Below are 24,250 nucleotides of genomic sequence, written 5' to 3'. Positions count from 1 at the left end.
TCCAGTCAATATCAACGGCAAACAAAAAATTCTCACAGACAGCCCCATATTCAAAGAGAACTTAGCGATGGAAAACCTTCTGGTTCAGAAGTTTGAGAATACAGAACCAAGCAACCGCAGCAGAAGGGATATTAATTTCGAGTGCTGGTTTCGGCTTCTCATGCTTAGGTTGCATCGGGGACGGGTTCGTAAGAGATAAAAGTAAGAAAACAACTTCAGAAATATCGCATCGATGGCATGCGGAACGTAAAAAAAAAAAAAATAAAAAATAAAAGTGCCTACCTTATTTTTTTGATGATAAAGCTGTTCGAGAGCAGGTATACACCGTGGGGAGCGGTGGAAACTACATGAAATGTAGCGACGTAGGTAAGAGCGGACTGTTCTCCGCGAAACACAGCAGTCGGCGAACAATACGCGTCACGCCGGGCGCGGCAGCAAGTGCTCTGAAGAGCGGAGAAAAAAAAAATACTAAAACCTCGGCTGCCGCGTGTAGCGTCATCAACACTGATCTAGCAGCAGCCCTGCTGGCAGCTGTTGAGTTTGCGCATACACATTGCGGTATGCAGCAGCAACCACAGAAGCAGGTGCAGCAGCAGCAGCCGTGACTTGCATTACTAAGATATATCGACACTTTTCGGTTGTCGCATGCATTGCTCGATTGGCATCCGCAGGCGCTTTTTGTCGTTCATATTTAATGCTTGAATATTTTTTCTAACGTTATGCAGTCGATAGTTCTCTCTTTGTATTGGGCGTTCAATTAAGCGAGGGGGACTTGACGCGCGTGCGCAACGTGCAAAATGAAAGTATACAGCGGCCTAAATATACGAAGCCTGTGCGCTGACCTTTAGTTAAGGCGACGGTGTGTGACGTTTTGACAAAGCTGCTTAGGCGTCCGCCGCCAGCTGTGGAGATCACTCGTTTAATTGTCGGATGCGAAGAGCGAGCTCCGGGGCATGACATCCGCCACGTGATCTCATGACGGGGCGTGACACCCAGATTCCAAGAATCCATGGGGCCAACCCAAGTCAGTAGACAGCAAGACGGTAAGCTTCGTCAGCAAAACCTCTCAGGCTGAAAATAGAGAGATGGAAAAATTCAGAGGGGAAAACGCAGAACATAGAGAGATGATCAAACAAATGAGTCGCAAAATTCAGGAACTTAAATCTAAATTCACCGAAAAGCCCACTGTTAAGAGCCCGCCGTCAAATCAATCAAATGAGGTAACAAAACAACAAATTCAATTACTACTAATTCTACTTCAGAGGAATCAAACGGTATGAACTTGGAATTCACCCGGCCGCCACCCCAGAAGCGTAAAGGGGGAGAGACCGATCCGTTTATAACCCAATTAACAGAAAATTTGAACAACGTAATGACAAATTTGATAAGCATCTCGAGAATATTAACACGCTAATCCAGCAACTTATAGGGGCTCAGGGACAGATGCAAGTGCAGATTCAAAATCTCACTAAACAAATGCAGGAAGCATCACAGGCCTTCTCTGAATCCAGTAACAGAATCGCAACACTAGAAGAAACAATGGGTAACAATCATGAACAAAAGCCATAATCAGAAAGACAACTCCACGATATGGCAGTGGAACTGCCGAGGGTACCAGAGAAAGCGAGCGCTATTGCAACAATACATAGAACAAACTGCCGACAAACCCATAGCTATCATGATACAGGAGACTGGGAAAAACCCAACCAAATTGTTTGAATATCAAATCCACAGCAGCGATAGGGGCGAAAAATCCAGTCACGACATTTATCCAGAGAAACATAGCCGCTACTAATCACGAGATCACATCTCGGGATATAGAAGCAGTTTTAACCGAAATCATCACTGGAAGAAAAGACCGAAAGAGTATCTTTCTCTTGAATATATACAGCACTCCGAAGCAAAGGAAGTTAGGTTTCAAGTCCTATTCCGAAAAGCCCTAAAGATCGCAGGAAGTAACCCGCTTATCATAGCGGGTGACTTTAATGCAGCCCATCAGGAATGGGGGTACGATCGGCAGGGTCCTAAGGGCAGACAATTATGGGAAGACATGCAAACACTAGGACTCACCCTGCGCACTGATCCAAGTGCACCCACACGCGCGGTTAATAGCGTCAGCAGGGACACCACCCCCGACCTGACCTTAAGCAAGAATGTAAGTACAGCGGACTGGAAAAACACCAAGCACAACCTAGGTAGCGACCACTTCGTTATTGCATTCACGTTAGGAAAAGCAATCAAAATTAGAAAACCCAAACAACCCAAAATCACGGAATGGGAAAGATTTAGGCAAATACGAGAGACCGAGGGAATTGAGAAAATCGACGATATCGACAAGTGGTCAGAAACGCTGAAAAGACAGGTGGAGGAAGCAACAGTCACTCTAGAAGAGGAAGATGCACCGCCGAGTATCGATAGCAAACTCCTAAACATGTGGAACAAGAAACCGGACCTAGAGAAAAGCCTAAAAACACAAAGATGGAACCGTAATATTAGGAGAGCGCTAGCTCGACATAATAAAGAGATGGAGACATACGCCATCAAACTAAATGAGCAAAACTGGTGTAGCAGATGTGATGAAATGGAATAAGGCATGAGCCTCTCGAAAACATGGAACATTCTGCGACACATGCTCGATCCGGAAAAATCTAAAGCACAAGCCAACGTAAATCAAACGAAAGTTAAGAATACCTTCGAAGGCTCGGACGAACAATTGATGGGTAAATTAATCGAAATCTACATCGGACAAACGGAAACCGAAACGTTACCAGCATATGAGGGGAAACCTAACCTAGACTTAGACGCCCCCATCACTAAGGCTGACGTCCGAGCTGAAATTATTGGATTAAAGACAAGATCAGCCCCAGGACCTGACGGTATCACGAACGCTATTATCAGAAATCTAGACGACGAGTCAATCACAGCCCTTTCAGAATACATGAATAAGGACTGGACAACTACCGCAGGCATAGAAAAATGCCAGTATAGTCTTCATACCCAAACCGGGGAAGCCGCCAAACCTAGAAAACCTAAGATCCATATCACTGACCTCGTGCGTGGGAAAGCTAATGGAACACGTTATTCAGACGAGACTTACCAAATACATGGAGCAAGAGAACCTCTGGCCACACGAAATGATGGGCTTCAGGCTGGGGCTAAGTACACAGGACGTGATGCTCAGACTTAGATACGATATCATAACACATGAATCTTCAGATGCAAAGACTATTCTCGGACTTGACCTAACCAAAGCCTTCGACAATGTAAAGCATAAGGCAGTGCTCGAAGGTCTCCAAGAAGTTGGGGTTGGAATCAGAACCTATAACAATATCAAAGATTTGCTCACTAACAGAGAAGTCACCATGAGCTTTCAAAGCGTCAAATCACCCACAGTCACCTTGGGTAGCAAGGGAACGCCACAAGGCTCTGTCTTGTCTCCCTTTCTATTTACATTACTATGAGGGGGCTACCAGCACAACTAAAGCAAATACCGGACTTAAAATTTAGCATGTACGCAGATGACATAAATCTCTGCAGAGATTTATGTCATCTGCGTACATGCTAAAGGTAGCGATGCAGAGATAGAGAACAAACTCCAGGTTGCCGCAAATAAGGTGGTTGAGTACGCTGCGGAACGCGGTCTATCCTGCTCATCGTAAAAGTTAGAACTATTCATCTACAACTCCAAATATAAGAAAAATAAAGCAGACATAAAGATAAATGTTGAAAACTACCCGGTTCCACAAGTAGAAGAAATTAGAATCTTAGGAATGATCCTCCAAGCAAGAGGGCAGAACATAAACACCATCAAAAAATTGGAGAACTACGCAGCCCAAACTATGGGCATATTCAGAAGAGTAGCGCTTAGAGGACACGGTCTTAAGGAACGCAGACTACTCAAAATGACACAGGCCTACATCATCAGTCGCATATGTTATGCCACACCTTTTCTCAATCTCAAAAAGACAGAACGTGAAAAAAAATCGACGTCATATTTCGAAAATGCTTCAAACGCGCACTAGGCCTCCCTGTCTCCACATCAACAGACGGGAGAAAATGGGGATTCATAATACATGGCAAGAACTCACTGAAACTGTCAGAATCTCTCAACTGGAAAGACTAAGTCAGACGGAGACAGGCAGAGCCATCCTAGACTAGGTCGGACTCCAGTCAGACAGAGGCGCACAGACGAAAACATCTATCCCACCCAACGTAAGGAAACACATACTGGTACCACCCTTACCTCGAACATGCACCAGACTACAACAGAGAACGCAGAGAACACAGAGCCAAAGCCATCGCTAAAAGAATGAAACGCAAAGCAGTCGATGAAGTTGCTTATGTAGGATCATCATGCGGACGACACGGAGCAGCTGTCTCGGCAGTAGTAAATGGAGAAGGTGCACCTAATATTCCGGCCTCAACACGCACCCGTGACATTATTACAGCTGAAGAGGTCGCAATAGCGCTCGTATGCACTGGTGCACTGGCCAAAACTATAATCAGCGACAGCAAAACGGCTGTATGGAATTTTGCAAAAGGACGGATCTCAGAGGAGGCCAAAAGATTCTTCCCACAAATCCCATCACTAGAACCATATCCATCATATGGATACCAGCACACGAGTCTGTCCTTGGTAACGAAGCTGCGCACCTGCTGGCCCGAGATCTCTACCACCGGGCAGCGGTAGAACAGCCCGAATGCAAGGGAATTAAGATTGCGCTATCACATACGATGAGATCACAGAATCTTACAAACTAGATCGAAAAGTATACCCTCCCCCAGATCGGTCTCTCACTAACAATGAAGCACGCATCTGGAGGCGATTACAAGCCGATAACTACATCTGCCCTGTCTGGGTTTTCTTAACACAGACCGGGGAGGAAGAAGATTCTAAATGTAAAAATTGTGGCCAAAAAGGCACGCTAGATCATATAATATGGCAGTGCGCCGATTCCCCAGGCGGCGGCATTAACATTGATAGTAGAGAAGCCTGGGAGGTTTGGCTGCGGAGCGGAGATCCCACCGTTCAGCGGCACGCGACCCGCCTGGCGGCTGAGGCCGTGAAGAGTGCTTGTAACCTCACCTGACCTCAGCATGCGGGGCCCTCCTGACCCGCTCTCCGACCCGCGTGCCGGGGGCGGGAGATGAAGGGGTCCTTTTCGGTGGAAATAAAGTTTTAATTAATTCATTCATTTCCGCCCAGAGAAGGGTCCCACGTGGAGATCAAGACCCTTGGAGGTCGTTTGTCGTGGAACGTTGTGAACAAATATATAATTCCTAAAAGCGGTTGACGATGGAGCTGTAAGTTTGTCTGATTTACAGAGGCTAACAAATCGACTTTCGACAAGGAGGAGGAGGAAACAACTTTATTTAACGCATTGCATTAAGCGTTAAGAATGTCCTGGGCCAGGGTCACCAAGGCCAACTGATCTTGCAGCTGGTCAGAGGCTAACCAAGCCCGCCACGTTGGGGGAGGAGGGTGTGGAAAGTGAGGAGATTAGAGGGCGACAGGGCATGAAAAGATGCAATGCTCCAAGTTTGCATAGTGTTCTGGGCAATTTGGGCATGCAGGGGAATGTATGATTATGTATAGAAAAAAAAACGGGCAGGAGTAAGCAGTGTATTTAGTTGTATGCGTCTAAGAATGCGGATTTGCGGGGTAGTGAGAGATTTATCAGGAAGAGGAAGTGTACGGAGTGTTTCTCTAATGTTGTCGTAGTGAACGTTGATTTCTTTTTTGTAGTGAAGAGTAGTGTCCCACGTTGGTGGATAAGGCCAGGGAATCCCAGGCGCCCGGTGTTGAAGTTCGCGGGCGAGGCGATGCACTACCTCATTGCCTGGGATTCCAGCGTGACCAGGAATCCACCTCAGTGTTACAGTGTGGGGACGTAGTTTAGTAAGAGCTCTGTGTAGATCATCGTGTAGTTCTTCAGGAATGCGACCCGTGTGAATGGCGCGTATAGCTTGTATTGAATCAGTGTATATGGTATATCCTGAAGGGTTAGGGGGTGCTTGTGCGAGGTCTTGAATACTGGTAACTACTGGTAGGGTCTCGAGAGTCGCTGTAGGAGGAGGATCTATGTAAGGACCGAGGGTATGCGTCACTACATCGCTACAGCTCTTAATTGAGTAAGCAGCCGCTCCGACGTTAGTTCGTGATGCATCTGTGTAGATGATCGTGGAATCTGTCGGGTGAACATGGTTGGAAACGCGAGCGGAACGTCTGCCTGTGTTAGTGTCGGGTGCAACGTTTTTTGGAATGGGAATTATTCTGAGGTTATCCGGGAGCGAAGAAGGAAGGGTAATTATAGGGAGGTCTATAGGTTTGAGTGCAACCTGCTGTAGTATCCAATGTCCTTGTTTGGTGCTAGAAAGACGTGCCATTTGCCGGTCGCGATGTTGTTGTATCAGGTCTCCCAGGGGCAAGAACAGCCCCGTAGAGTATAGGCGCTCCGTGGACGTATGTACAGGGACGTTAAGGGCGGCCTTGTACAATATGTGAAGCGCAACCTCAATCTGATGTCTTTGGCGACAAGTTAGTGTAAGGTAAGGAATCGTATATAAAATTTTGCTAAGTGCTAATGCATGGACAAGCTGCCTGACTTGACCCTCTCGTAGCCCGGCGTGCTTATTGACTATGCGGCGAACTAGATGCGTTAGCTGATTGCAAACTTTAACGGTTGTAGATACATTGGCCTGATTGGTTGACTCATGGATATGAAGTCCGAGGATCCGGCAGGATGATACACGAGGGATGGGGTGACCTGCCATTGTGAGATTGATCAGCTGGTTATGTTGGCGTTGATAGCGAGTTTTTGCAATCAGCAGCAATTCGGATTTTTCAGGTGCGGGAGATAGCCCTACTTTATCAAGGTAACTAACGACTGCATCGATACCTTGCTGTAGGGTCTCCTCTACTGCTCCAGGAGACCCAGAAGTGCACCAAAGAGTAAGGTCGTCTGCATAGAATGTGTGTTTTAGGTTTGGGATAGACGCTAAAGTACGAGATAGGGGAGCCATTGCAAGGTTAAAAAGGGTGGGTGACAGAATAGCGCCCTGAGGAGTACCACGTGTGAGGGGGAAAGGATCAGATATCGAATCGGGGAGACGGAACTTGGCCGTACGGTCGCGGAGAAATGCTGTGAGGTAGCCATACATCTTTGGACCACAGCCAGTAGAGGCAAGGATGTTTAATAGAGGATCGTGGGCAAGGTTATCAAAAGCTTTTAGCACATCAAGGGCCACTATGGCTTGGATCTGGGAAGTGGGCGGAGGGTCAAATTCGTGCATGAGGAGAAAAAATAGGTCCTGAGTAGACACACCTTTTCGGAAGCCAATTTGTTGAGGGGGAAAGAAATCTATGGATTCAAGATGAGTCTCGAGCCGATTGAGCACCATCCGCTCCATGGTTTTTCCCAGGCATGATGTTAAAGAAACTGGGCGGAGGTTTTGAAGCGCAGGTTTTTTGCCTGGCTTTGGAAGTAGGGTTATAAGTGATTGTTTCCAAGATGCTGGGAGTGTGCTTTTTTCCCAATGCAAGTTTATAATGCTCAGAAAATGTTCTTTGTCCTTGTCAGAGAGATTTCGAATGAGTGAGTATGCAATCTGGTCTTCACCTGGGACTGACTTCCGCTTTAGCTGTTCTAGCGCCCAGTCGAGATCCCATAGAATAAACAGCTGATCGAGTTCTACATTGGAAGCACCAGTGTACGGAGTATAAAGGCTGGGTAGGGGAGGAGGAATGTAGAGATCGCGGAGTTGGGCTGTTAAGGCATCCGCGCCTAGTTGAGAATAGTGCTTCTCGAGAGTGGGAGCAGGCGCCGGTTGAGGCCCGAGTAGTTCTCGGAGTAAATGCCAGGTTCTTTTTTGATTTAGTGTGCCGTTAATGGTGTTACAAATTTTTTTCCATTGATTGATGTCAAGTGTAACGCAGTGTTCTTTAACCTGTCGCGTCAATTCGGTTACTCGGTCGGAGAGGCGAGCATTGTTGGGCTGAGTGCGAAGAGTGCGCAATTCGAGTTTGATGGGGACCGGTAATTAGTTCAGAAAAACTGGTTAGCATTATGAGGTGTCTATTTAATGCACCAAGTAAGATACCAAACCGTAAGTTCGCCCACCGGGGTGGCGCAGTAGTTACGGCGCTCGACTACTGTGCCCAAGGGGGCAGTATCGAATCCCGACCTCGGCGGCCGCTTTTCGATGGATGCGAAAAAGCAGGGCGCCCGTGTGCTGTGCGATCTCAGTGCACGTTAAAGAACTCCAGGTGGTCGAAATTTCCGGAGTCCTCCACTATGGCGTCTCTCATAGCCCGAATCGCTTTGGGATGTTAAACCCTACAAACTAAACCGAAACCGTAAGTTCGAATAAAATGACCTTTGGGATTAACAAGAGTCCACTCATATTTTCAATGCCGGAGATAGCTGAAGGCAGCCATCGTTTTCGTCTAAACCACTACATCATTCGAGTGGATATCTTTTTTAGCGCAATATACACAGGACGAAAGATGGAGAGGCGCAGGACAAATGCTGCATTTCAACTGATGGTTTATTGGCAGGAACATGAAATATATACAGTTGAAGTTTGAAAACACCGCCTCCCAAGCACATGTCCCGTAGCTTCGCCTCCGCTTCATCAGACAGGTTAATAACTTCGCAGATTCACCTGGGCTTACGAGTCGTTCTATTCTTGGAAAATTCAGTTCTTTGGCTGGCAAAAAAAAAAAAAAAGGAGATATCGTTAACACATGTATCGCCTTCATAGCGTATTTTAAAAGCCTCGAAGATTTCTCTGCTAAAATGCTGTTTGAAGCTGCGCAAGACGCGTGTGTTGCTCAACGATGAAGTGCACGATGGTCCAGTAAGGCCAGGACAACAGTTGCATTGTTCGGCAAGATGGCTACTCTTTGCATGGAGTTCGACTGGTGTTCTCTCTGGTGTTGTCGCAATCTGCCGTTGATATCCATCTGTCCATCTGTCCGATGCAGGTTTTTCCTACATGGCAGAGGCAACTTATATATGACCCCTGTTTTACCGGGGATGAAGCAGGTCTCATGATACTCCTTGCAAGCGTCAATGTCACTCTTTTGCCTGTTTACGCTATGGCAGGACCGCGAGAACTTTTCTAGCCCTTTTTTATCTGAATGAAAATCCTGTAGACATCAGGAACATTTTAAAGAAGTAATTATACGTCGCTTACGCATTGGACACACCCCCCTCACCCACAATTTCTTACCGACAAAACAAGACGAACCTCTCTGCGAAAGGTGCGGTGATGAACTCACAGTTAACCGCGTCTTAATTGCGTGTTCAGAACTAGAAGATCTAAGGAAAAAAATATTTTACATTATTTTATAAAGAACACACCCCATTACACCCCATGCTCCTTTTAGGCAAACAAGCACTTCTTAATTCTGCGCATATTTTTAAATTCCTTAATGACGCAAACATTTTAAACAAACTATAAGAATCAAGATATACCATTTTAACATCGTCAGTCTTAACCTTGTGTTTGGTGCAGCATAGCCTTGGTCTCTTTTGCGCCATATAAAGCCCCGATATAACCTAACCTTTTCTAGGACAGAGAAGACGATTGGGACGCCCCACTTCACTGCAACCTTCTTTAAGCGGTGGGAAAATGCATTGATGTATAGGAACGGCAACAGGCCTTGCTTTCTGGCCTCTGGTTTGCTGTGGCCGCCCGGGTCCTCCACTTACCGCGCGACAGTTCATCCACTACTGAGAAGCTCGTTCAGGTACCCCGCGACTTTTAGGCGCTCGAGATGGCGCTGCCCGCTGGGGGCCATAAGGTGTGCACACGACTCTGCGAGAGCAGCGCGTAGGGCCATGTAACGGCAATTCCTCTTTTTACTAGTTTAGATTGGGCCGAATTATACCGCAAAACCTCTTATTTTCGCTCGCGGCCTGTAGTTCCGATATACAATTGCCTCACGGAAAAGCAAACACACATCGAGAAACTAGAGTCTGTCGTCCTCTGGTAACTCCCTCCTTTTCACGACCCTCAAAGAAACCGGTCTGATTTGGCTGTTAGGTGAGCATTCGTCAATCCTTTCTCGTGCACACACTACATCTCTCATAATCTGAGCTGCTTTGGGACGTTAAACCCTAAACTAAAACTAAAATAAAGCTAAACTAAAACTAAACTAAAACTAAACTAAGACTAAATAAGGCTAAACTAAGACTAAACTAAAACTAAACTAAAACTAAACTAAAACTAAACTAAAACTAAACTAAAACTAAACTAAAACTAAACTAAACTTTCCTCTGCTACGAGTGCAGCCCAGTGTCCAATATGGCAGAGCGCTCCACACCTTTGTGAAATTGCGGTAAAATTTAATGACAAGCGAATGAGTCAGTGAGTTCCAGGTTAATCTAACAGGGCGGTTCTCAAATCGTATTACCAAATTAGCGGTTTAGACAGACTACGAACCCGGATTCTATATTTTAGCACAGCGAGCAGATGAGGGAGCTAGCTGACAACTCTGTTGGCAACTGCCGGCAGCCGAAGCGTACGCTGTGCAAACCTCGCTCGCCACCGGCCCTTTTAGAATGACGTGTACTTTGTGCCATGCTGTATAGCTTGCCTCTTGACAGTTTGACCAGAAGATAGTAAACAGGAGCTTGCGGCGGCGAGCAGGAAACACAAACGCCGCCGCCGAAACTTTCTTTGGCCAATCGGCGCGTGTGTTGCGACAACATTCATGCCAGTTAATTTGCAAAAATGTTCAAGCGATAATGGAAGCTTGTCAGAGTCAAGAGAGAAGTCTGCGAAAACAGTGAAAAGTTTTTTTGCGCATGTTAATCGCATTCCGACACGACCCCTTTCGATGAGACCGCAGTGTCAGTAGAGTATGAGACCTGAGCCGCTCTCTTCACACAAATTTACATTTTGTGAATCGAAAAGAGAATAAATGGCATCGAAGCATCAAACGTGCACTACATATCGATGAAAACGCTTCTGATTGCCAAATAGCGCCGCCAAAGAAAAGAAAGAAAGAACAAGAAAGAGAACGCGGTGGTTTATTTTTGCTAAAGTAGGGAACATATAGACACATTTAGAGAAAACCTTCAAGGTATTTCCTATGCGCAAAAATTCTGCAGGGCCATGTTTCCCCTATACCGACTCTGTAATCTATTCTTTGCGGAAGGGAGAAGAAAAAAAAAAAACGGACATCGAAATTCGCTGCTTCGTGGAGCAGCTGCAAAGTGTCTCGCGTGCGTAACAAATATTCATTAAAAAAAGAAAAAAAGCTCGTCTGGAAATATCAAACATCGTAGCCCATCTGTGCAGCGTGCTGCAACGTCCAGGTACATATCATGTTGCAGACGCCACTACTTTCCCTTTGCCGTTGATAACATGAGTCATTTCGATTAATATGCACAAAGCTTCAAGCAAGCGCATGCATTGCATGTATATGGGCGACGTGATTTGATCCAAGGCTAAAATCATAAAAATTCACTTCAAAATACTAGGTAATAAGCGACAGAAAGAAAAAAAAACACATAGAGCCCTTACAATGCCTTGTAAATTGCATAAGCATTTCAATCAAAAACTGAAATGAGCCAACTGCATGACATTTCTAGCAAGTAGCCCTGTTCTTATTTGAGTACAAAATGTCTGTAGCGTCTGAAGCGAACTTATCCGCGGTATGAGGTGCCCTTTCTCGTATTATGGCACTGCCTATAGGGTGTTTTTCTCACGCTGCACCGTTAAAATTCGTGCGGAATTTGTGTTCTCGGGGCGAACAACGGCAATGTACACTACACAGTGAAGAAATAGTGCGGGGGCTGGAAAATTAAGCAAGAAGCCATTTGCGAGGCTTTAAAGTCCATACTGCACTGTTACAGAAAACATTCATACTGCTGTATGCGGCCAATAAGGGGCCGACCTGCAGATTGCAAGGGTGCCTGACAAAGACTTGGCCAGTCCGCACGAACGCGCCAAGCTAGCTGCGCAAGTGTGGAGTGCAGTTGTAGGGTAACGCATCTCTATTGAGCATCCAGAGTGTTCAGTATGGCAAAGTTTATCGACCGAAACGAATACATACTCCAGATTAGTTGGATAGCTAGATACAGAACAGACATCTGGATAGCCAGTTTCTAAGATATCAAACCGCGTTGATGTCTCTGATTGTTATGAGTCAATGCAACGTGTTAAGGATTTTCTCAGTGACCAAAGCGCCGCACGGCAATCTAAAATGGAATATTTGTCTATCTCACTGAGGAAAGCGAGCAAGTGTGATACATACAGTTGGAGTGCCGAAAGGCGTATGTTCATCTATCGAAGCCTTGTTTACGACAACAGCTCAGGCTTAGCACGAGTGTCTATTGATGCAGTTTTCTAAGGGATCACTCTTAATTGTAAGGCAACCGTTGGGCAATGTAAGATTTTGTTATAGAAATATTGGCAGTGAAGCTCTAATATCTAGAACCGCTGAAAAATCTTACTTTTAAAGTTGGTCCTACACTCGCAGTTAGTAGTTAAGGCTGCAGTACAAAAAAAAAAAAAAAAAAAAAGGAAACAGTGCAATGCGTTTTTTTTTATGGCAGCAGAGACCACAAGCGTCCCGAGGAAGTAACTGTGGATTTATTAACGCGATAATGTAACTTCTTTGTTACTAATGAAGTGTGGCACCGGCGTTGCGGCGTTGTGAACAAAAAAAAAAAAAATTAGTTGCGGCTTAGCTCTGGTTAACCCTAGTTGAATTGCAACGGCCGAAGATTCTTTTTCCTGCTGCATTATTCCCCTGTCACGACCTATCAGTGTAAGGTGCTACATTATTGGGGACACTTAAGCTCATCCTTTGAGGGTAGACACGAAAGCGTAAGCCGTATGGACGTGCCTGCGTGTTGTATCGAGAATGCAAACTGTTCTGGCAGGCTGATTCTGATATCACCCTCCCATATGAAAGGAGCGAGCAGAGTTGGCAGCTCCTGCCCGTTGCACAGGGGTAACGTGAATTCAAATGTCATGGCAGGCTGACTTTTTTTTTTTTTTTTTTGAGGAGACTGTACCTACGCCTCTTCATGGTGTAGCTACGGCCACCCGAGGTCTTGAAAACCTACCACAGTGTAGCTTTCGCTACAAAACAAGGGCATGGCGCTGGCGGGTGGTAGCTGGCATGGTCTGGCAGTGATTCTTCGATGGTTTGGGCGACTTAACGAAACCACACCATATCAGAAAGTTGGGAAGAGCCGCCAACTCGGGCTACCCATTTTTAAGGTGGGAACGCTCAACCTTCTTGGATGCCGAGGAAACGAGGAGCCGCTATCGCGTCTTACCCTTGAAGGCTGAGTTTAGCGTGTAGTCTTATGATGTGAGAAAAAAATGTTTATAATTTGGCAAATAAAAAATATGTCACTTACAAGAGCGCAAAGAAAAAAAAAACAGAACACGGACACAACCTATTTTTGGGAGCACCGTAATTCTTTTCGCACATGAAGTATATATATAGAGAAAAATTATGGAAGCTTATTTTATGAGACATATGGTGACACATCAGTCGTCCTTCGGTGGGGGTGTAGAAAGGAACTGGACTTTTTAAGGACTGCCCATGTCGGGCGATAGGTTCTCGGTGTGAACTTATAGTACGTGTTCTTTGTGCGAGTGTTGGGTGTAGATATACGAGTCTTGTTGCCTTGCGACACGTGGGTGCTAGTTTGGACTGTGTATGCGTGTTTTTCCGCATTTGTGTTTTTTTTACGTGCTTTTAGTGTAATTTGTTTTCCAGTTTTCATTTTATTTTCTTTGAGTTTTGTCTTTTTAATCTTCTGTGTGACACGTGGAACATGTTGTGATGTCTTTTCCTGGTTTTCTATGTATACTGTTCTCTTACTGGGGCCAAAGGAAGCTTAAGTGAGCGCTTGGTGTGTCTATGTCTCTGCTGCCCAATTCTTGACCGATCCACCTGTTTGTGCGTGTGCAAGTGTGTGTGTGTGTGAGTGTGTGTGTGAGTGTGTGTGTGTGTGTGTGTGTGTGTGTGTGTGTGTGTGTGTGTGTGTGTGTGTGTGTGTGTGTGTGTGTGTGTGTGTGTGTGTGTGTGTGTGTGTGTGTGTGTGTGTGTGTGTGTGTGTGTGTGTGTGTGTGTGTGTGTGTGTGTGTGTGTGTGTGTGTGTGTGTGTGTGTGTGTGTGTGTGTGTGTGTCACCCGTTAATAATTGTAATTTATTAACGATGTGCCACTATTGGTATGCACGCTACCAGGCACCCTTAGAGTCTGTGAGGACAACTGTTCCGGTCTCAAATGAGATGTCCAGGACATCTTGTCGAGGACAGAAGGGGGTGGCCGTCTGGTGCCCAGCTTTCGCTGCTTGAAGCCAGAGAAAGGGTCACAGTCAGAGTTAACAAACAAAACAAACTTTATGTACAGCAAGAGACCATACAGAAGAATTCACTTAAAACACTTAAAATACTTACAATACACCGCACGAGGAATTCACAAAGAACAACGTAGACCATACAACCAGAGAGGCTCTAATAACAAACACAGGGTGGCTTCGAAGCAATAAACAATGCGCGAAATAGTCAGAACAAGTAATCGCCAAATCGTTCACCGGGAACTGTCGCAGACCGATGTGTGTAGAGTCAAGATGTGGCCGTCCATGTTGACGAGTGCCTCTCCTTCGCAGATTAGTAGGCTTGTCGAACAGCGGGTTCACCCCGGGATCCGAGCCGTAGCACTTGACTCGCTGTAGTACTCGCTGCAATACTGGCTGCAACACTGGCTGCAACGCTGGCTCTAACCCTGACTAGCTTGCCGATAGGATGCACCGCGTCTGTCTGTTACAACGTGCCAATGCAGGCGCGCATATACACGTATCACAGTTCAAACGTCCTCTCCTCTCCCTGTTGAGATGAGTGTGGTCATTGGTAAGCTTCGGCCGAACTATAGTGAACTAGACTATTCTAGTTCGCTCTAGGCCCTGGAGGCATCCAGTTGCTTCTCCGACCAGATGAGTCATCGTCGCCGCCAAGTGATGAGGAGGGGATGACGCCGATGCACGCAAGGCTACGCACTTTCCTTGCACGAAAAAGGAGACATTTCTACGATCCAGAGGAAAAGGAGAAAACAACAACAACAACAGCAATTTCTGGACAGTGGGTATAGGTCCCATATATTATTTGGTAAGCCACAATTATGTCTCTCTGTGTCGGTGCTTTTTTTTTGTTTGTTTGTGCTCTTGTAAGTGATGTACGCATATCAACTCGCCCAAATATCTTCTTTGAAGGAATGCGCTCGTATATAGCTTCTCGGTGTTACGAAATGATTTGAATGTCCGAGAAAATATGTATGGTTCTATTTTCTCCTCACTGCGGCCCCTGCACGCGTTGAGGTCACGAAAGCGTGCCGTAGAGAATGCCACAAGTTCGAGCATGAACTTTACAAGCAGATGTTTACCGCAAAAAACGCGTCAGGAATACGCGTACGAGAAATGTCAAAGAGAGAATCGACAGTCACTTGTTTTTGTTTATACAACTATATAAATTTCTTCTTGACGCATGTATTTATTTCTCAGTTCACTGCGGAATTCAAAATAGATCTGCTTTTTGGGCGCAAATTCGCAGTTACCTTTTGTATTAGTCGTCCGTGTGCCTCCCACCATCCCCAGTACAAAGCGCAAGCGATGTAATAGCGCTGTTTTATTGGGCTCTTCGCGTTGTACTGACCAGATATAATAGGTGGCATCAATAAGCCCAGGCATTTGCCGTTTCCAGGCGGCGCGGCGTCACTACGACTGAATGAGTAAATAAGCAACTCAAGTTTCTGCAATCGAAGTGCGCTGTCAAGAATTTAACAGCCGCGCCGTACGTTCATGTAATCGCATCTATGCTTAAATTAAGCGTCGACGTACTTATGCGCCTCGATATTCCGGTAGGGCGACTTGGTCACAAAATAGTGTTCTAGCTTTCTTTGACGTAGCTTCCATATATGTAACGCTGTCTCTCAAAATGATGTTAACAAACGTTGCTGGGTTATGCATTTTTAAGACTTGCGCAAGAACAATGTCACAAAACATTGTACGCGAGCTGCATCACAACTGCCATCGCAATTTAATGAACCAATGACTGCGACTATATATAACTAGCCGTTTTGTAAAACTTGGCTTGTAACTTACTTGGACCAGTCAGTGAATGCTTTTGCGTGGAAGGAGTTCGGTGGATTTTTAATTACTTTCTTTTAAGAAAAGGAGAGAGATTTAATGCGATAAATGGCTGCTTACAACGACGTATTTTACTCCGCTGATCCGCTGGCCGTATATGTGTTAAGCCATACTATTACGCTGCAGTCGATTCATAAGATAAGGCGGACCACTTTGGAGAGAGAACGAGCAAAACATTGACTGCTCACCACAAGTTAGTTTAGATAAGCGCGACAAAGGTGCTCGCTTATGTATAGATATCGTGACCTAGAGTTTCGTTTATTCTGCTTTGTCCTTTATGACTGCACTGTCACGGCCTTTTTTTTATGACATCCCAGTAGACAAGTACAACATTCAACAAGCGCATTGCCTGTTCCTGTATGGTCATCCCCACGCCTTTGATATTCAGAGCGCAAAACCTGAGCCATTTCCACAGCCCTTCCTCTCAGGTACAACCAAGAGGGCACTGACATTATAACCTACGTCATGGTGATAACAAATGACTCCCATTTTAAATAGACCATCGATCACAATTATCATTAACCAGGCATAAGTTCAATGCTCACCCCTTACTTAATGGTCCATATGACGGATCGTTGAGGTTGAACAAGCAATAAAACAATCAAAGAACGAAAGAAACAAGGAAATAGCTTTCATTGTCCAATTTTCCGTCAACAGCGGGGATTCGCCAGCTTTGTTTTCCTACTCTCCTCAATTTACACATGCAATATGTACTAACGAAGGCCGGTATATTCGGCAATCAAGGGTTCAGCCGATCAAAGCTTTATCTCTGTGTAGTCGTGGCCATTTACGAAGCTGTAAATAGGTCTTGGCGATAAGAACCACGTTTAGGGAGTCATGGGAAAATGAGGTAAAAAGAAACACGACGCGCGAGAGAAGCACACATAGAACGAGACGGACGAAAAGAATAGCCCAACAACTGTTGTTAAAGCATTGTTTAGGGAGCTTTGTCGTCCATCACCTCGTCAAAATAAGGCTCAGAGGCTGAATTGTTTACTTGCTTGGAAACCGGATAACAAACGAGTGAAGTTAATCACGTTGGGATTCGTCGGCACGCGCCGTGATCCGCAACTTATTCCACGCTAGCCAGCGAATCGAGGTCGATTGGGCGTGTGTTATATTGTACAGAAATCTTAAGTGGAAACTGTGGCATATTAGATCTGCAGCAATCAGCAGGCTGCCATATCGTCACTACTATTGAATCTGAGTCAATATTGAGTCATGGATAAACTCTAAACACAAATATTTTGTGACAGTCGAGGGCTCAGGGCCGCCAAGCCTGCTGGCGGGAGAGGTTTTTAAATTGTGCTGCCAGGGCAGGGTGGAGGCAGAACAGGGCTATGTTTGGAACTGTTACATATGGTCTTATTGAGAAGTACGCAGGAGGGGACATGTGCCTAGTGTACAGGGGCCAACACGGAGCCTTGACTATGGAAGTGAAATATACATAAAGGACATTTATAGCTCACCATAGTGTTACCACTCATAGAACTGCATGATTAGCACTTATACAGTTAGCGCGAAAGAATCCTAGAACACATTTTCCCTTGCGGGCGTAGCCCAGTTATGTCTATGAAGCCGAGTCAGCTTTGTTTGTAAACACGGCAATCTTTCACGGTACTCATCGCTGGCCTTGACGCTAAAGCGGTGGCAGACGTGGCGGACTATACGAATCAGGAAAATCAGACTGGGGCGTTCAAAGAGCGTTCACTTACTTGCCGAGAAGTCGCCGACGTGTTTCTTCCGTAATCCTTAAGCCACAGAGAGAGCGAGTGAGTGCCTTGCAGGTGTGGTTTATGTGACAGACGTCTTGCGATGTGCCGGCGAGCAGACGGCGTAAAGCCCCGCATTCACAGAGGCGACGGCCGCACTTTTCCCCCGCACTGGTCAACCGCTTCACCTCCCCTTCTCTCTTCAGCCCTGACTTCGCGGCCGAGCTCTATTGTTCCTTATCGCAGCTATATCGATGACCAATGCTTGTGTAATAACTGCGGCAGTCTAGACAAGAGGTAGATAAAGAGGAAAAAGCTATCGATGATAAAGGTGCTTGAAACACTTCATGAAAGTTAGGTTCTCGGCTGACACAGCACGCTAATAACATTATGGGCATACCGCGAGCGCGCCCTCAAAACGGCCAATGCGCCACTTTATCTATCTTTGCGAGAAGATGAGTCACAGCTTCCTGCCTTGATGATGCAATATTTGGATGACCCTTTCCTATCTGAATCCTCCGTTCAGGATCGGTTAATACGGCTGGCAGAATACCATCCCGCTACGCACTGCCCATCTTTTCGCAGCCTAACTCGAGTAATTTGGAGTTACATGGGGTACACAACATAAACAAACGCACTTCTCCAGAGTTCCACACAGCCATATACTCAGGGTATTTCGGCTGTAGCCTCGAACAGCGACAGTTTCTTTTCTTGGAGTGATCTTATTTGACTTTCACAGTAAGTGGAGTCAGTTTTAAGCTACTGCTTTACGTCAAGTTTAGCTGACCTAAAAGAAAAGTTAACGCATTTGCAATTCAGGAGGCAAGCTTATATAGAGCCATGAAAGCGCGTTAAAAGGAGCTCCTCACCACCACTCTGGTCAGGTTCTCTTACCCGGTCCAGGTACACTGCTCCCACAATAGCTTTCAGAAGACAGGAGGGGATATTCGCAAGAAGCACTTTGTCTAAGTAGCAAGGCACGCGCCAGAACCTGTGGCGAATGTGTGGCTCTTAGCGTGATCGATATCCAGTGTCTCCACCTAACGATCAGAAAATGTACCGTATGGGCGAAGCAGAACACTGTATCGGCGCTGTACCCGCACATGAAACAAATGAATGAATGAAAAACTTTGCTCGGGGATAGGGAGGGAATGTTTGTTTAAGTTTCCCTGTCCTAGACCAAAGAGGATATAATACGATTCCGGGACTCCAATGGCCGCGGCTGCTATCCGTGCTCGTGTTACGAGCGCCTTTTGAAATACGAATACAGAACTGGACATGGCAGTCTCACGCATCAATAGTTAGCACTGCCTTCGGGTTATCAGATGGATTGCTTGGGCAGGTCCACATCATTTGAGATACGCCCGCCTTGTACTCGCAGAGTTTGCGTTTGTGGGTTTGAGGACCCAAGTGTGCTAGGCTTAAACAGACGGGTGAGTTGTAGGTTCTGGTCTGAAGACGTGGCCATCTAACCTCCTCCGCTAGAACCCCTTTTTTTGCTGCCGGATATTTTCTGCGAGAGAATCTGCACTGTTGTAGAATCTCCACGTACGTCGCTATGGAGCCGGCGTTGGTTGGGTGATTGAGGAGTCGAGAGTCGTCAGAGGAAACCTCTGGAAGTGGTTCAGGCGCATTAGTTATTTTCCACGTCTTGACATCTTGGTGTTCAGACGAAGAATCAGTCTGTTTTGTGGTGGCCATGATACTCCAGTGCTCTTAGGCTGTGATTGAATCCTTGATGATATGGGTGCAAGGGTCATGAATAGTGACCAAATCAGCGGCCAACTCCTCCGCTGTTTATATTTTCTTCTCGGCGAAGGTGAGGTGCATCAACTATATATACTTTTTGGCGGATGACAGCCGACACCGTGTAGCAATATGAGAGAGTTTGAGCACCCTTATGCGGTAAACACAGCAACAACGGTAGCTGAGAATGTACGGCAAATGTGGCTATGCAAGCCTGTCAACAACTTGTCCTCCTATTTGCTGTACGGCTTTCCCCTATTCTAAAGGTCCCCAATAGTTACAAGGATCTGTAGTTCAACGGTGCCGAGTAGTGTCATGCAGATCAGTAGATAACAATCTCATGTGCAGGGAAGAGCTGTCACCACTGTACGTGGACGCCTCTGGCCCTCACCATGGGGGCTGGTACATGGCCGCAGTCGTCCATCAAAAAATTGTGGTGAATGGTCTAACGTTCCGAGCTCAAGACATAACACACGCGAAAGAAGTTGCCATCGCGTTAGCCGCCGCAGACCAGGACTCGCAAGTCATCGTCAACGACTCGAGAGGGGCCTGCAAAAATATTAAACAGGGGTACATTCCTCTCTTTGCGCGCCGCATCCTTCAAAACAGTGACTACCTCAGGGTCCCCGCGTCTCAAACGATATTATGGGCTCCAGCTCACATGGGCCTCGAAGGCAATGAAACGGCAGACACCGCCGCCCGCACGCTCACTCTCCGGGCAAAGCTTTCAAACCCTTTTGGTACGGATCCCGAACCCAATCCGGCCCGCACTTTTCGAGAAATTACTGAATTATATCAATTCGGCCAAGCAATTTATCCCAAGCCTTGTAAGGGCCTTACAAAGGTGCAGGAACGCACACTGCTCCTTTACACCAAAACGCTGCTGTGCCCGGCAGTTTTAAACACCTTGATCCTGCCTGTACTGTGCGGAAAAATCTTCGGACATCTTCCACATGGTATGGGCCAGTCAACCCTGAACCTCGCCCCCAAACCACCCGGGAGGACTGGGAGGCAGACATGATCGGCTGCTCCGACCTGGCAAGCCAGAAGGCCCTGTTCCACCGAGCCCGAGCGGCGGCGGTCGCCAATGGGCTTTTAATGAGGAGCCCACCTAGTGATTGCGAGAGGTTGCCCCGGCTACCTCAAGCTTCCTCTCTGAAATAAAGTTTTTCACAAACACACACTGTAGCAGTCTGGGCATGTTGGTTATTCATGATGGAAAAATACAACACAAAGAAGGACAAGGACAAAATTGAAGATACATGGGGCACACAGCGCTCATGTGTCCCATGTATCTTCATTTTTGTCCTTGTCCTCATGAGCTGTCATCGACGAGCATGTGGTTTAAATACGGTAGAAGCATCAAGAAATATACTGCAACTCTGAGGCAGGTGTGCGAAAAATGCATGCAAAAAAGCATGCATTTTTTGCAGATTTTTTTTTTGTAAGAAATGTGGTTCAGTATGATTTTTCTATGAAAAATTTCTCACTTAGAAAATAGGGAGGTCCGTGCTTTTTCCTCAACCACTTATATCCTCCCCAATTGTGGCTGTCTCTGACACTTTTTTTAATTGGTTCACAGGAAAGGAAAGGCGCAATATCTGTCACGCGTGTTCTGTGAACACCTGTACAGCGCCGTAAGGGAAGGGAGGAAGGTGGGAGTTAAAGTGGAAAGAGAAAAGAGTGCCGAGTGGAGGGCTGCGAAGTAATTTCGACCACCTGGGGACCTTTAACGTAGACTCACATAGCAAAGTACATGGACGCCTCTAGAAAGTAAAAAAAGAAAATAAGAAAATGAACTGTCATGATGGTGGATTTCGGCACAAAATTTGTCCTAAGAGAGAGGCAGATTGTTTTGCTAATTGCAAAAGCTTGTAGGCCCTGCCGGGGTGGTGCAGCGGTAAGACACCCGACTACTGTGCCGGAGTTCCCGGGCTCGAACCCGACCACGGCGGCTGCGTTTCGATGGAGGCGAAACAACACCTCCTATACTTGTATATATAGGAGGTGTTGGGCGAAACGAAGTGGCGTCCGTGTGCTGTGCGATGTCAGCGCACGTTAAAGATCCCCAGGTGGTCGAAATTACTCCGTAGTCCTCCACTACGCCTCCCCTTTCTCTCTTTTCACTTTCACTGCCACCTTCATCCCCTCCCTTACGGCGCTGCTCAGGTGTCCACATAGCAAGTGTGACAGATACTGCGCCTTTCCCTTCCTGTGAAACAATTTGTTATAAAGCTTGTAGCCCCTGGTTTCCAGCTTATTACACGAAGCGTATACATCTAGTTCGGTCCGTCGGTCTAGAGCAGCCTCTTAGTAGCAATCGACACCGCGTGTCGTAAATTGTGCGCAAACATCCTGATTGCTCTTTCAGCTTTCACTCCCTCCTTCCCCCTTCCCTTGCGGTACGGTTCAGGTGTCCGCAGAAACAAGTGTGACAGATACTGCGCCTTTCCCTCCCCGTGAAGCAATTATTTTTATTATTATTCTACAGGGTTACGACTTCAAGACCTCGTGAAGAAGTTTCAAGTACCCCTCCTTCAATGAAACTTTTGTCGCCATTAGGGTTCAAATCCAGGTTCGATGAATGCTAGACGGTCACGCAACGCATAGGCCATGGAGGGTCTCCTCTGTTTTCTGTCTTCGACACAGCCCCGCCGGGGTGGTGCAGTGGTAAGACGCCCGACTTCTGTGCCGGAGTACCCGGGCTCGAACCAGACCTCGGCGGCGTTTCGATGGAGGCGAAACGAAGAGGCTTCCGTGTGCTGGGCGATGTCAGCGCACGTTAAAGATCCCCAGGTGGTCGAAATTACTCCGTAGCCCTCCACTACGGCTCCTATTTCTCTCTTTTCACTTTCACTCCCACCTTCCTCCCTTCCCTTGCGGCGTGGTTGAGGTGTCCACAGAAAACAAGTGAGACAGTTACCCTTCGTATAAATCAACTAATCTCTTCTGTCTACGACACAATACACACAACACAAAATAACATTAACAAATAACTTCCCCTTGCAAGTGGGATTTTATCATCAATCAGCCACAGTCGTCATATTAAAATTCCTTCAGAGGCTTACCTTCAAGATCCATTCAGGAACTTGATCAACAGCTCATGAGTGGCGTCAGTAGAAAGCGTACTCAAGATGCGTCCGCGAGATTCTGCAGGATATCGGTGGGGTTCTAGTATACAGTGACCGATAGTTATTGTTGCAGATTCAGGCAACATCTGCAAACAGAACGAAGACAAGAAAGAATACGAGGTTTGGAAGCGGCGTGCGAGAGATAGGAGACTGAAGTATATTAAAAAAACAAAATTCTTTGCTACCCAATTCTTGGCCGATCCCCCTCTGTGGGTATGTGCCATAAGTTATTTGGACAACAACAACAACTGAGCGCCACGTTGGCAGATTGAGAATTGTGGAGACAGCCAAGAATTAAAATTACCGAGAGGCGGCCTTGGCGTTCACCCTCTTTCTTCTATAATTTTTGATACCGAAACCCTGGAGGGTAATGTGAGCTCCTCCATCGATCCTTCCTGGAGGTTGACAACGACCCTTCAGGAAGTTACCACGAGCTTCGCCATCGAACCCTGCCGGACAGAGAGGAGGGCTTCAGCGATACGCCATGGACCGTATCGAAAGAAAGCGCGTCATCCAGCGAGCGTTTATGACCCGGCTCTTGCATGAGGCAAGAGAACTTTTGAATTCTAATGCAGTAAATATTCTTGCGCTAAAGCTTCTTCACGCAAGACTAGAGGAATGCACCGACGGCTTGCGCGAACTGAGCGAGAAGCTGCAGGCTTTTAAAGGCGACGTTTGTGCAGATGACGCCGCAGCTGAATTAGATTATCAGAAAACTATCACAAAGACATTGACGCTCCTCTGCCATCACATCGTGAACGTTAAGGGGCCTACTATTGTTGCCGACAGTTGTTTCATGAAGACAGCGGTAGGGCTCCCTGCAGCAGCCTCATTATATGTGAATGCAGCAGCGGGATCGAATGTAACATAAATGTGCAGCTCACGGCGCGAAAACAAAGCTTCCATTCAGAAGTCATTCTCTGGACAGGTAGAAAGCTGCAAGGAAAGTTTCAAAGAAGTGACGCAACGTAGGGAGAATTTATGTAACGGCGCGAAGAAAGACATCGAGTCGTTTCAGACGACGTCAGCCCCCCAGCCTCTTCTAGCTGCAGTCCGCACAAGCCCTTCAAAGCTTGAATCGTTGTTCGCCGAATCATCTATCAACGGAACCGCCGATTCTCACATTGTTCTTAAAGATATACAAATCGAAAGTTCCACTACGGTAATACCAATGCCTGACTTGCTTCTCCCGTGTCAGCTCTAAAGGCCCAGTACACCGAAACATCGCGGAGAGTGATTGAAAAGAGTGATGATTCTAAGTGCGCCCAGAGCGATGTCAGTAGTGACCGAGGAGCGGCTGCCGTACTGGGGGATTCACCTCTTGAAGAAGCGTATTACTATTTCGAACCTACCCAGACGGGGCTCTCCAACAGTACAGAAAGCATCGAGGCAGTTACACGCGTTGAACGGCGGGCAGACGCCTATGTGCTGTGTACAAGCGAGATTGTTTTCGGACCGCCATCGGAAAAAGACTTTGAAAG

General features: G+C 46.5%; 1 protein-coding gene across 2 annotated transcripts in view; it reads right to left on the bottom strand.

The window, feature by feature from the left end:
- Positions 1-17,915, bottom strand: part of alpha-Man-IIa (alpha-mannosidase 2) — a 95,785-nt gene extending 77,870 nt beyond the window's left edge. The window contains exon 1 of one of the 2 annotated variants that reach the window (XM_084606309.1): positions 17,896-17,915. The gene's annotated coding sequence lies outside the window, so the exon portion shown is untranslated. Of the gene's footprint in view, positions 1-282; positions 357-17,895 lie in introns of those variants that run through there. The other variant, XM_084606311.1, reaches the window with a different exon arrangement.
- Between the last annotated feature and the right edge of the window lie 6,335 nt (positions 17,916-24,250).

The sequence above is a fragment of the Amblyomma maculatum genome, chromosome 6 (genome assembly GCF_055883805.1).
Source record: "Amblyomma maculatum isolate TAMU_Amacu chromosome 6, ASM5588380v1, whole genome shotgun sequence".
NCBI lineage: Eukaryota > Metazoa > Arthropoda > Arachnida > Ixodida > Ixodidae > Amblyomma > Amblyomma maculatum.
Note: the sequence above shows the minus strand (reverse complement) of the source record. Positions and strands in the feature narration are given on the sequence as shown.